Genomic DNA, 10,762 nt, shown 5'->3' with positions numbered 1-10,762 from the left:
AGTAGTGTGTGCGTCGGTGTTAACAGTGGGCAGGAAGGGCTAAATCATTGACACTGACATTGATCCTTGTACCAACAGCCCCTCACTCACTTTCTGCCTCATTCATCCCAGTCATCATTGACTTTCAGTTTATCCTACTTTCCCTTCGAAACTTTACACTTGTTCCGGACCACTTTCGGGTGTCCACTTGGAAACTGCAGCTTTTTCAAACGAAATTCTGGAGATTGCACGTCACTCTTTGGGATAGGCTTCACTGCCCAACCATAATTACTCAAGAGATTGAGATGATAAGTTACTTTACTTCGTCCTCGAAGTGCTCAACACAGTGATACAGCCATGATGTCGATAGGGAGGGAGTTCCAAGAATTAGACATAGCGACATTGAATGAATAGCGAGATAGTTTCAGCTCAGAAAGGCGAGATCCTGAGAGGGGATTTGCAGTGACAATTTATTCGTGTATGTGCTGCCATGGCTGCCAGAGGATGTGGTGGAGGCTCGTACAATTGCAACATTCAAGAGGCATTTGAAATGGTATATAAGTACCATTTGGGTTTGGAGGGATATGGGCTATGTGTTGGCAAGAGGGACCAAATTGGGTTGGGATTTCCGGTAAGCATGAACAGGTTTGAACGAAGGGTCTGTTTCCCTGCAGGACATCTCTATGTCTCTATGATTCCAGTTGGATGCAATCAATCAGTGGATTCCTTCTGGCAGAACCGGGTCTGTGCTCTCTGTGGAAGCAGAAAATGGTTTTCATTCAGATTAGCCACAAGAAGAGGAGAAATAAATCTTCATTTCCTGACTTGGAATTTTATCCAGGCCTGGGCGATTCAAACCCAGACTCTGAAGCAGGGACTCCACTGAAGTTCACAATAACCCTTTCGACCTAACCTGTACAAACTCTTGTGCCTATCGTTCTTTGTCCCCACATTTTGAAGCACCGGTCCTTGCCGTGGGTGGTGAAGGAGCTAACTACTGCCTCGCAGAAAAACCGTGGGGTCAGAGACGCGATCGATCTGTCATGCAGCGGGGATTGCATTGCTCAGAACAGACGTGTTTGCTGTGTGGGACTGAAATTGAGCTCGATCACACACAGATACGGTGTAACAGCTGCCAGCAGATGTGGAGACGGTTGGGACGGTTTCATTCGCACTCTGGGAAAAAGACTGGATCCTAAATTCAGGGGGGCTAAAAGTATCACAGATAGAAGGCTGAAAATTAGTTTGGGAACGATATGAGTCATGACCGAATGGCGGCAGACCAGATGAGCTGAAAGCTCTAACTGTCCTCCGATGCCTTCTGGTCTCTTGCCATCCATTATCTAAGGAAATAGAAACAGAGTTAATCGTGCATTTCGAAGGCCTCCTCTGATAACTTGGCGAGGTGAGAGATGAAACAGTTCTGCTATTAAATTTTGAGACTGGGAGAATGTTTGGGGACGGAGTAATAAAAGAGAAACTGAGTATCAAGTTGAGAGTCAGGAGATATTCAATAAAAAGGTAGACGGAGATGGACATGGAGAAATAAATGTCACTGGTCTTGAATACTGAACTCGGTTTTCCTTTCCAAGATTCTACCAGACCTGCTGAGATTTTCCCGCAATTTCTTTTTTTGGTACTGAAACAGAAGGGAGAAGTGTGACCCTGGACCAGCTATGTCTGCTCTGTGGACGTTTGAATTCCCTGTTCGAACAAATCACTTCTGACCCACACAGAAACCTCACTATCCTGCATCACCCCCATCCATGTTACTGTCAATAAGCTGTTCATGACGTAAACGCATATTGGTACACAACAGCATCATTTACCGAGGGAATTGGGAAAATTTCAGGGAGAGTTCCATTCGGTTTCCATCAGAGCATTCTCATTCAGTTAATTCTATTGCAGCACCATTTGACATGCAGCTGTCACTGTCATGTGGCCATTCGCATTCAACGTCTCTGGACATTTTGGTTGGGGCACGTTTGGAATGGTACCTCACATTTTGGAAGAGACATCGTTTAAAGCATATTCGGCTGAACTGATAACCTTGTCTCTTGCACCTGCAGTACAGTGGAGACAGTTTTCACTCAGAAACTAAGAGATGATCAAAAACGGAGGAAAAAATGTGTCAACAAAACCTGCCTCAGCGAGCGAATTCGCTCTTGCAACATTAATGGAAAGTGGCAAACATATTAACAAACAACAGCGCCCTGCATGGGTCTCGACCGCACATCATTGAGATTAAAGGTCTCAGACTCTACCGACTGAGCGAGCCAGGACAGGACTGGTGTTGGTTAATTTATCATTTCATACTGAGTTGAATTCTGCTGACACGGCAATTTTCAAAAATCTTGTTCATTCCTCCCCATTGCAAGTAACATTATTAAAGTCTTTCAATTCTCAGATTTATTCCTTCAAACGATTACAATCCATTTAGGCCTTGCCCCAGGATTTACGATTCTCTGTTAATATTTTCATATTTTGACCCTGATCCTTAGGTCGCCGAAGTGATTCCCAGACAATCTGGCAGACTGCAAATCAATCGGGAAAATACCTCAGGAAATCAAATCATTTCTGATTAGAGTATAGGGAATCCAATCTGCTGAAGAGACAGAGTCATCACAATCAACACTTTCTTTGTTCTACCTGCCTACAAAATTTACCACTTCTAATATTCGAGACAGGAATTCTGATTATAATTTTTTTTAAAAACAGGAACAACCTTCTGAAGCCATTTCCAATTTGAACTAGAATTTTTACCCTTTCACACGGTAACAGCCGTTCCTGAGGAAGGAGTTTCCATGAGCTGTGTCCCAGGTCTGGGCAGGAAGCCGCTGATTGAAACGGCAGTAGCCCCTTTCTGTTGGCAGCGGGGGCTTGTAGAGAGTGGGATCACATTCTGCTGCACGTGACCGTTTCACTCACTGCGGACTCAGGGTCAATCATGGATGAGTTCTCGAGGTTGTATGTCAGTACATGGTCGGTCTCAATACTTAGAGTCATAGAGTCATAGAGATGTATAGCTCTGTGCTCTTTTTGGGCTAGGAGAACCAACATTTCAGCCAAATGCTCTGACCATTTGAGACACAGCAACTGGCAGCAAAATTGTGCGTGTACACATCCAAACGCACAGTGCTCGAGAGGATGTGGACAGCAGTAGTTCTCATTATTTTAAGAATCAGTTGCTCATGTACCCGTGTTTATCGCAGAGAGGGTGAGAGACCCGAGGAGTAACAAATACACCCATAAAATAATATCAGGACCTGTGTAGTTCATTCATAAAAAGCTGCCTGCTGTTGTTCTATTGCAAAGTTGGGTTTCAAACCCACGACGCAACAGAGACTGGACCCTAAACCCAGCGCATGAAACCTCTCTGGATTAGTGGTGCTGGAAGAGCACAGCAGTTCAGGCAGCATCCGAGGAGCAGTAAAATCGACGTTTCAGGCAAAAGCCCTTCATCAGGAATACAGGGTTTCACCCGAAACGTCGATTTCACTGCTCCTCGGATGCTGCCTGAACTGCTGCGCTCTTCAAAACCACTCATCCTGAATCTGGTCTCCAGCATCTGTATTCATTGTTTTTTACCTGCATTAAACTACTCAGCGACGCTCCCTGACGATAACTAAGCGCCAAACCTGTCAAGACTAATGTTTCAGCATCGCCTCAGTTCAGGCAATTTCCCCTGGCACTTTCTATGAATACCTCCGCATAATTAAAAATAATATTTACAACGATTTGAAAGGTTTGCACGGTGTGGGCATTAGTGAGAAGCGGAATATTCTTCGACAGTTTTCCCTGGAGCTTCAGGCCTGAGGGATGTCCTTGGAAAAGTTTACAAAATCATGACGTAGACGAGCAGAGAACATAGTCAATCTGCACTTTTTTCAGAAGTCACGCGAGTTTAAAGTGAGATAGCATAGTTTTAATGTGAGAGCAGTACAATTTGAAAGGGATGTGAGCGACACTTGATTTAATACAGACATTTTTGTGCGTGTGGAATAAATTGCCACATTTAGTGGCAGAGTTTGGTGCACTCACAACACTTCAAAGGCATCTAAATGGGTATACAGAAAGGAAGTGTTCGGAGAGATAAGGGACAAATATTGAAAAATATGTTTAGATTAGTTACGGTCATCTGTTCAGTAGGTGCAAGTTGGATAGGAAGGTTTGCTTCTGTGCTCGGCAATTCTGTGACACTCCAGTACCTGACAACAGTTTCAATCGACCACTTGCAAAAACGCATGCTGTTTGTTACTAAGTCAGCGTGTTTGAATTTTATTTTTCTTGAGGCGTAATGTTTTGAAATGACACAGAGAGGAATGTTTTCCAGACATTTACAGACAATGTCCATTCTCCTTGACACATTCCCAAGTTCTCCATCAAATAATTTCGTTGACTAAAAAAACCTCACAAATCGTGTTGTCCCATCAACTCTCCAGTGAATCCAAAAACTGACAGCTCTTAACGTGGACCAGGTGCAAAACTCAAAAGGCAGAGTAATTATCAGACACACAAACTCATTACTTCTGTCTGTGAGGCAGTGCGAGACGTGTGTGTCAAGAACTGTTCACACAAATAGCACCGAAGCAATTCTAAACGGAGCTTCCCGACATTCTGGAGATTTAGTGCATTGCCAAGTAACAGAAAGTGCTCAAGTAACATAAAACATAACAGAAAAATGTACCATGCAAAGTGAATATTACCAATTATATTCTCGATTAAATTAGCTCAACAATGCGCTGGTGCCTCCATCTGATCGAGCGAGCCAACCTCCATCCTCCCTCACCAGAACAGTAATGAAGGAAATGAGAGAAATATAACAAAGTTTTACGTTGCGATTGCCCAACTTTTAGCCACAACAACAAAAAACGAGGGAGCAGATTTAGTGCAGGATCTGGCTTCACAACAGCGGTGAAATAACGACGTCCACTCACTTTCAGGGAAAACTGTGAACAACTCAGATTGTCCAGAATATGAAAACACAGCGCAGGCTGTTTAGTTCCCATATTCTACTGCTGCCCTGACATTCATACGAAAATGTACCTTTCAAAAAGAGCGTTTGTAGCTGTGGAATGACAGTGGCAGCTGTTTCCCCTCGCTCTTACTGCCGCCCTTGGTAGTGTAGGGGCTGGTATTCTCATCTTACACGCGGTCGTTGAGTGTGCAATTCTCTGTTGTGGAAAAGCGGAGTGTTTTGGAGCAGAAAGATGTGAAGTTCGGATGCTTCTGGATTTCTTGTTGAAAAGTTCGGTGACTCGAGGAAGATGGTTTGCAGACTTTTCCTCGCCTGTCTGGGTGACATTATCAGCGCTGCAGAGGTTCCTGTGAAACGCCGCTCTCATGTTTTGGTCCGAATTCATTTGGTTTCACTCCCGCTGCATCCGTTTGTTGGGATTGCAGATTGGGTCCAACGGATGGAATCCGTGGATGAGTGCCCTGCTTCCAGGAATTGTCTGGCTGTCTTCTGCTTGCCCTGTCCTATTATTGTTGTGCTATTCTAGTCGAATGTGTGGCCCTTGCCGTTTGTACGTATTGCTACTAGGGACTGCTGGACTGACGCCCACACAAATTCTTTGCCAAGAACCAATATCCACACACCTTCATTCGCAGATGCATGGCACACAAAGTTCGCAACGAGGATATGCTTTGAGGTAATTATTAAATCATGCTTCCCTGTATTAAAAACAAATTCTGGAAAACGATATCCAGACTCCTCCGAACACTCGGACTTATGACAGCTCAGAAACCGAGAGCCTCACTCAAACAACAACTCACGAGAAAACAAGGCCCAATATGCATAATGTGCAGGTCAAACGTGGTTGACGAGATTCCACGCAGGGACTGCACGAAACACGACATAGGAGAAAGAGGCTGACAACTAGAGAGCTGCATTCATAATTTCATCTGGACTGTAAACGCCTCGGACAGCTGTTCCTTGCAGTTATGCACAGAATATTGAATGTCTCTGATTCCAGGGCTTGGAACTCGGATGATATGACCGTCTGCAGCACTGGTTACTTCCTTGTGTGAGGTAACTCCTGATGGAACACATGTAACACTCTATTGCTCATTGATAAATATATCCAAAATAGGAGCTCATAGCAGCATTCCTGTTGTCTTTCTGTTGCTGTCCCTGACATGCCCTGTGGCACTGCACTTATTCTATGTTTCCTGAGGGTTTGGCACATGCTTCCACGATCGTATTATGGGCAGTAATCTGCATTTTCGCTTCAAGGACACGTGTGTGAAGCGGAGGTCCACCATTCTCGATGCTATTTTTCTCTTCTTATGCGCAACTGCAGTACAGTAAAGGATCAATTAATATTGTAAGATGATATACAGAGGCCTGTGAAATATTGAAGTTTTAATGACATCTCTGCAATGGTTATAGATTACCTTGATTCAGGAAATAAGGATGTAAAGTCTGTTTGGCTGGAGTTGAGGAACAGTGAGGAATGAACTCACAAGCATGTGTAGTTTACAAGCCCACTCGCAGTAACCACAAAGCGAAATAAATCGTACAAGGAAAAAATATTGTGTGTGAGTGACAAAAATGGCAATAGTCATGCGTGATCTTAACTTCCCATCTAAAACTCTCGGTTCCATTGTAAAAACGTTTGGAGAACCATAATCAAAAACATCCCACATGTCCCATAAAACATCACGAGGGATATCTTGGTAATTGCTTACTCTACTGGTGACTTAATTTTCCTATTTTCTTGGAAACCATCTCTTTAATTGTGAGCATCAGAAAAAGCTTTCTTTTGCCAGCAAGAAATAAATTTGTGATTAACCTTTGTTCGTTTCATGTACAAGAACACTGAGACTCCTCTGCACTGCACATCTTTTGCGTTTCTATCGATTTTAATAGTAGCGTGTCTTTTGATTCTTCCCAACAAAGTATATGACCTCGCATTCCCGACATGAAACTGCATCTGCCAAGAATACTCCAATTGTTGGAGGGAATCCTGAGGAACAGAATGTACATGTATTTGGAAAGACAAGGACAGATTCGGGACAGTTAACATGGCTTTGTGCGTGGGAAATCATGTCTCACAAATTTGATTGAGTTTTTTGAAGAAGTAACAAAGAAGATTGATGAGGGCAGAGCAGTAAATGTGATCTATATGGACTTCAGTAAGGCGTTCAACAATGTTCCCCATGGGAGACTGATTGGCAAGGTTAGATCTCATGTAACAGCAGTGGACCTAATACCAACCCTTGTAGTACGCGGCCAGTACCTGGACACCAAGAAGAACATGTTCCATCAACTACAACACTGTTTTCTATTGGCAAGCCAATTACTGATCAAAGCTGCAATCTCTCCCACAATTCCATTCCATTGTGGGGAACCTTATCGAACAACTTTCTGAAACCCATATACACCACATCAACCGGTTTACTGTCATCTCCCTGTTTGGTCACTTTGTCAAAAAAGTCAATAAGATTCATTAGGCAAGGCATACCCATCACAAAACCGTGCTGACTGTCCCTGATCAGATTATTCTTTTCTAGATGGTCATAAATCCTACCTATAATAACCTTTTCCAACACATTACCAACAACTGCAGTGAGACTCACTGGTCTGTAATTACCAGGGTTGTCTCTACGACACTTTTTGAACACGGCAACAACATATGCTATATTCCATTCCACAGGAACTATTCCTGTAGACAACGATGATTTGACGATCGATGCCAAAGGCTCATCAATCTCTTCCCTTGCTTCCCAGAGGATCCTAGGACAGATCCCATCCGGCCCAGGGGACTTGTCTGTTATCACACTCTGCAGTATTTCTATCACCTAATCCTTGTGAACCTCAATCTCTAGTACTCTGGAAGCAAGTATCTCAGTATCTTCCTCGCCAACATTTTCATTTTCTATAGCGAACACTGTCGAAAAATATTTATGTAGTGCTTCCCCTATCTCCTCTGACTCCACACACAACTTCCCATTATTATCCTTGATTGTCCCAAATTTAACTCTCGTCATTCTTTTAATCCTGACATACCTATGGAAAACCTTAGGGTTAACCCTGATCCTATCTGCCAACAAATTCACATGTCTCCTCCTGGCTCTTCTCAGCTCTGTTTCGATCTTTCCTGATATCGTTGGAACCCTCAAGCGCTCTAACTGAGTTTTCACATTTTGTCCTAACATAAGACTTCTTGTTCTTCTTGACCAGGGCTTCCACTTCCTTTGTAAACCACGGCTCACTCGTTCTATATCTTCCTCGCTGCCTGACAGGTACATACTTATCTAGGACACACAGGAGCTTTTCCTTGAATAAGCTCCACATTTTAATGTGCTCACCCCCTGCAGTTTCCTACCCCATTCTACCTTTCCTAAATCTTACCTCATCTTCCTAAATCTTGGGACTTGTGCCTCACAACACACTTCACATTCAACAACCAGATATACGAACAAATCAACGGAACACCCATGGGCTCACCAATCTCGGGACTCATAGCAGAAGCAGTAATGCAAAGGTTAGAGCAGTCTTACCGCAAATTCAACCCAAACACTGGTTCAGATACGTGGATGACACCTTTGTAATAATTAAAAACACGGAAATAGAGAAACCACACAGGATCATCAACTCCACACTCACAGGAATCCGATTCACCAGAGAGGAAGAAAAGGACAACCAACTCCCATTCCTAGACGTGATGGTACAGAGAATACCTAACGGAGAATTCGCCACAAAGGTACACAGGAAAGCCACACACACAGACCAAGTCCTGAATTATGAGAGCAACCACCCCAACATACACAAACGAAGTTGCATCAAGACACTATTCAAAAGGGGCACAACACACTGCAGCACACCAGAACTGCAAAAAGAGGAAGAGGAACACCGATACAAGGTATTCGCCGAAAACGGATATCCTCGCAATTTTATCAACAGATGCCTAAGGGATAGACCACGGAATGAGGACATGCCACAACCCAAAGGACTAGCCACACTACCACACATCAAGAACATCTCCGAACTGACAGCCAGACTACTGCGACCACTAGGACTCTTAACAGCACACAAACCAACAGCCACACTCAGACAACAGCTTACCAGAACTAAGGACGCGATACCCAACATGAGCAAAACTAATGGAGTTTCCAAAATCCCATGCAAGGACTGCACAAACACTATATAGGACAAACAGGAAGACAGCTAACGATCCGCATCCAGGAACATTAACTCGCCACGAAACGAAGCGACCAACTATGCGTAGTCGCCACACACACAGACGACAAGCAACATGAATTCGAGTGGGACAACACTACTATTATAGGGCAAGCCAAACAAAGAACAGCCAGGGAATTCCCAGAAGCATGGCACTCATCCACAAACTCCATCAACAAACACATCGACTTGGACCCAATATACAAGCCACTGCAGCGGAGAGCTGAAACTGACAACAGGAAGCGGCAAGGACAGGCCACTATAAATGCCGCAGGAAACACCACAGAAGCGCTTCACAGGAGGCTCCCAAGCACTGAGGATGCCACCTAGACAGGGGACGAAACGTTTCCAACAAAAACTTCCAGCTCGGCGAACAGAAACACATCATTGTCTTGAGTGTTCCAGAGTTTTTCATTGTCCCAGAGTCCAGATGAAGTTTGTATTCCTCACGTACGGGAACGAGAATTCTTTCAATGTCTCAGATCAGTTCCTGTCCCGACAACATCAGAGTCAATGTCGCGTCCTCTACTCGGTCCGATATTTAACGCTTCTTCATTCTCCTCTGATTCCATTTCCCAAAGAGTTTCTCAAGATTTCCAAAGCTGGAGTCTAAATTATATGGTTTGCTTCCTAAACATTTTTCCAACTGCCAACTGACAATATTTTCACAGTATCTCTTCACAATCCTCTGGCTTGCACCATGACCATGGATAAGAATCCCATTTGGTGGAGAGATTCCCGAGGCTGATGAGTTTCACTTTGGAACAAAGATGGTTAAGTGGCGATTTCCTGCGGTTGTTTGTAATGACCGGAGAGGGAGCGGTGGGGAATGAGCACTTTGACGAGCAGGAGGAAGTGTTGCCACTGACCCGAGTCAGAGAACAGTGGACAGGGATTAAAGGAATCTGATGAAAAGCAGCACTTCTGCTCAGGACGTTCAATAACAACTGCAGAAACCCGATGTGTCGAGCAGTGTATCTGGAAAGAGAAATAGAGATAACGCTTTAAATATGGAACATTTCTGATGAAGAACTCGAGTTTCCCAAGTCTAATCAAATTACCGGACTGGTTTGCAAAATAGGTTTTCTTATTTTTGAGCAAAAATTGTTCCAGCAGGAAAGCATTCAAAACGTAGTCAGTAGGATTCGAACCTACGTGGGGAAACCCCAAAGAATTTCTAATCCATCGCCTTAACCACTCGGCCATGACTACAGACAGCTCAGCAGCCCTGAGCATTGACCAAATCAGCCGTGATCTCATTGAAAGCTGTCGCTGACTTGATGCGGGAAATGTTTCCATCTCCTTTCATACCTTTGCTGTCATTTGTAAGGTGCGAGACACCAATGTAAAAAAAAAGAAAAGCACAAAGGTAGAAAAAGATATTTGCAGCCAAACTGAGTCAAAATTATTTATTAACAGGAAAATCACACTTGGCAATTTGCTAGACTTCTTTGCGAACATGACCAGCAGAGGTCAGCAAGGGAGCTATTGATCTGAGTATTTTTGGACCTGAAGCAAACAAAGGTTAGTGACATATTCATTTCTTTTTGTGGCAAACGAAAGGGTCTTTCCTGATGGTTACAATGAAAGAAATGG

General features: G+C 43.8%; 1 non-coding gene across 1 annotated transcript; it reads right to left on the bottom strand.

Annotated features, from left to right (window-relative positions):
* Window positions 1-10,296: 10,296 nt before the first annotated feature.
* On the bottom strand, window positions 10,297-10,378 carry trnas-aga (transfer RNA serine (anticodon AGA)). Its single transcript has one exon. It is a non-coding gene; the product is annotated as a tRNA-Ser (tRNA).
* Window positions 10,379-10,762: the final 384 nt, after the last annotated feature.

Source organism: Chiloscyllium plagiosum, unplaced genomic scaffold (genome assembly GCF_037043375.1).
Source record: "Chiloscyllium plagiosum isolate Xiang-an unplaced genomic scaffold, Cpla_swu_hap1 HiC_scaffold_13, whole genome shotgun sequence".
NCBI classification, from domain to species: Eukaryota; Metazoa; Chordata; class Chondrichthyes; order Orectolobiformes; family Hemiscylliidae; genus Chiloscyllium; species Chiloscyllium plagiosum.
Note: the sequence above shows the minus strand (reverse complement) of the source record. Positions and strands in the feature narration are given on the sequence as shown.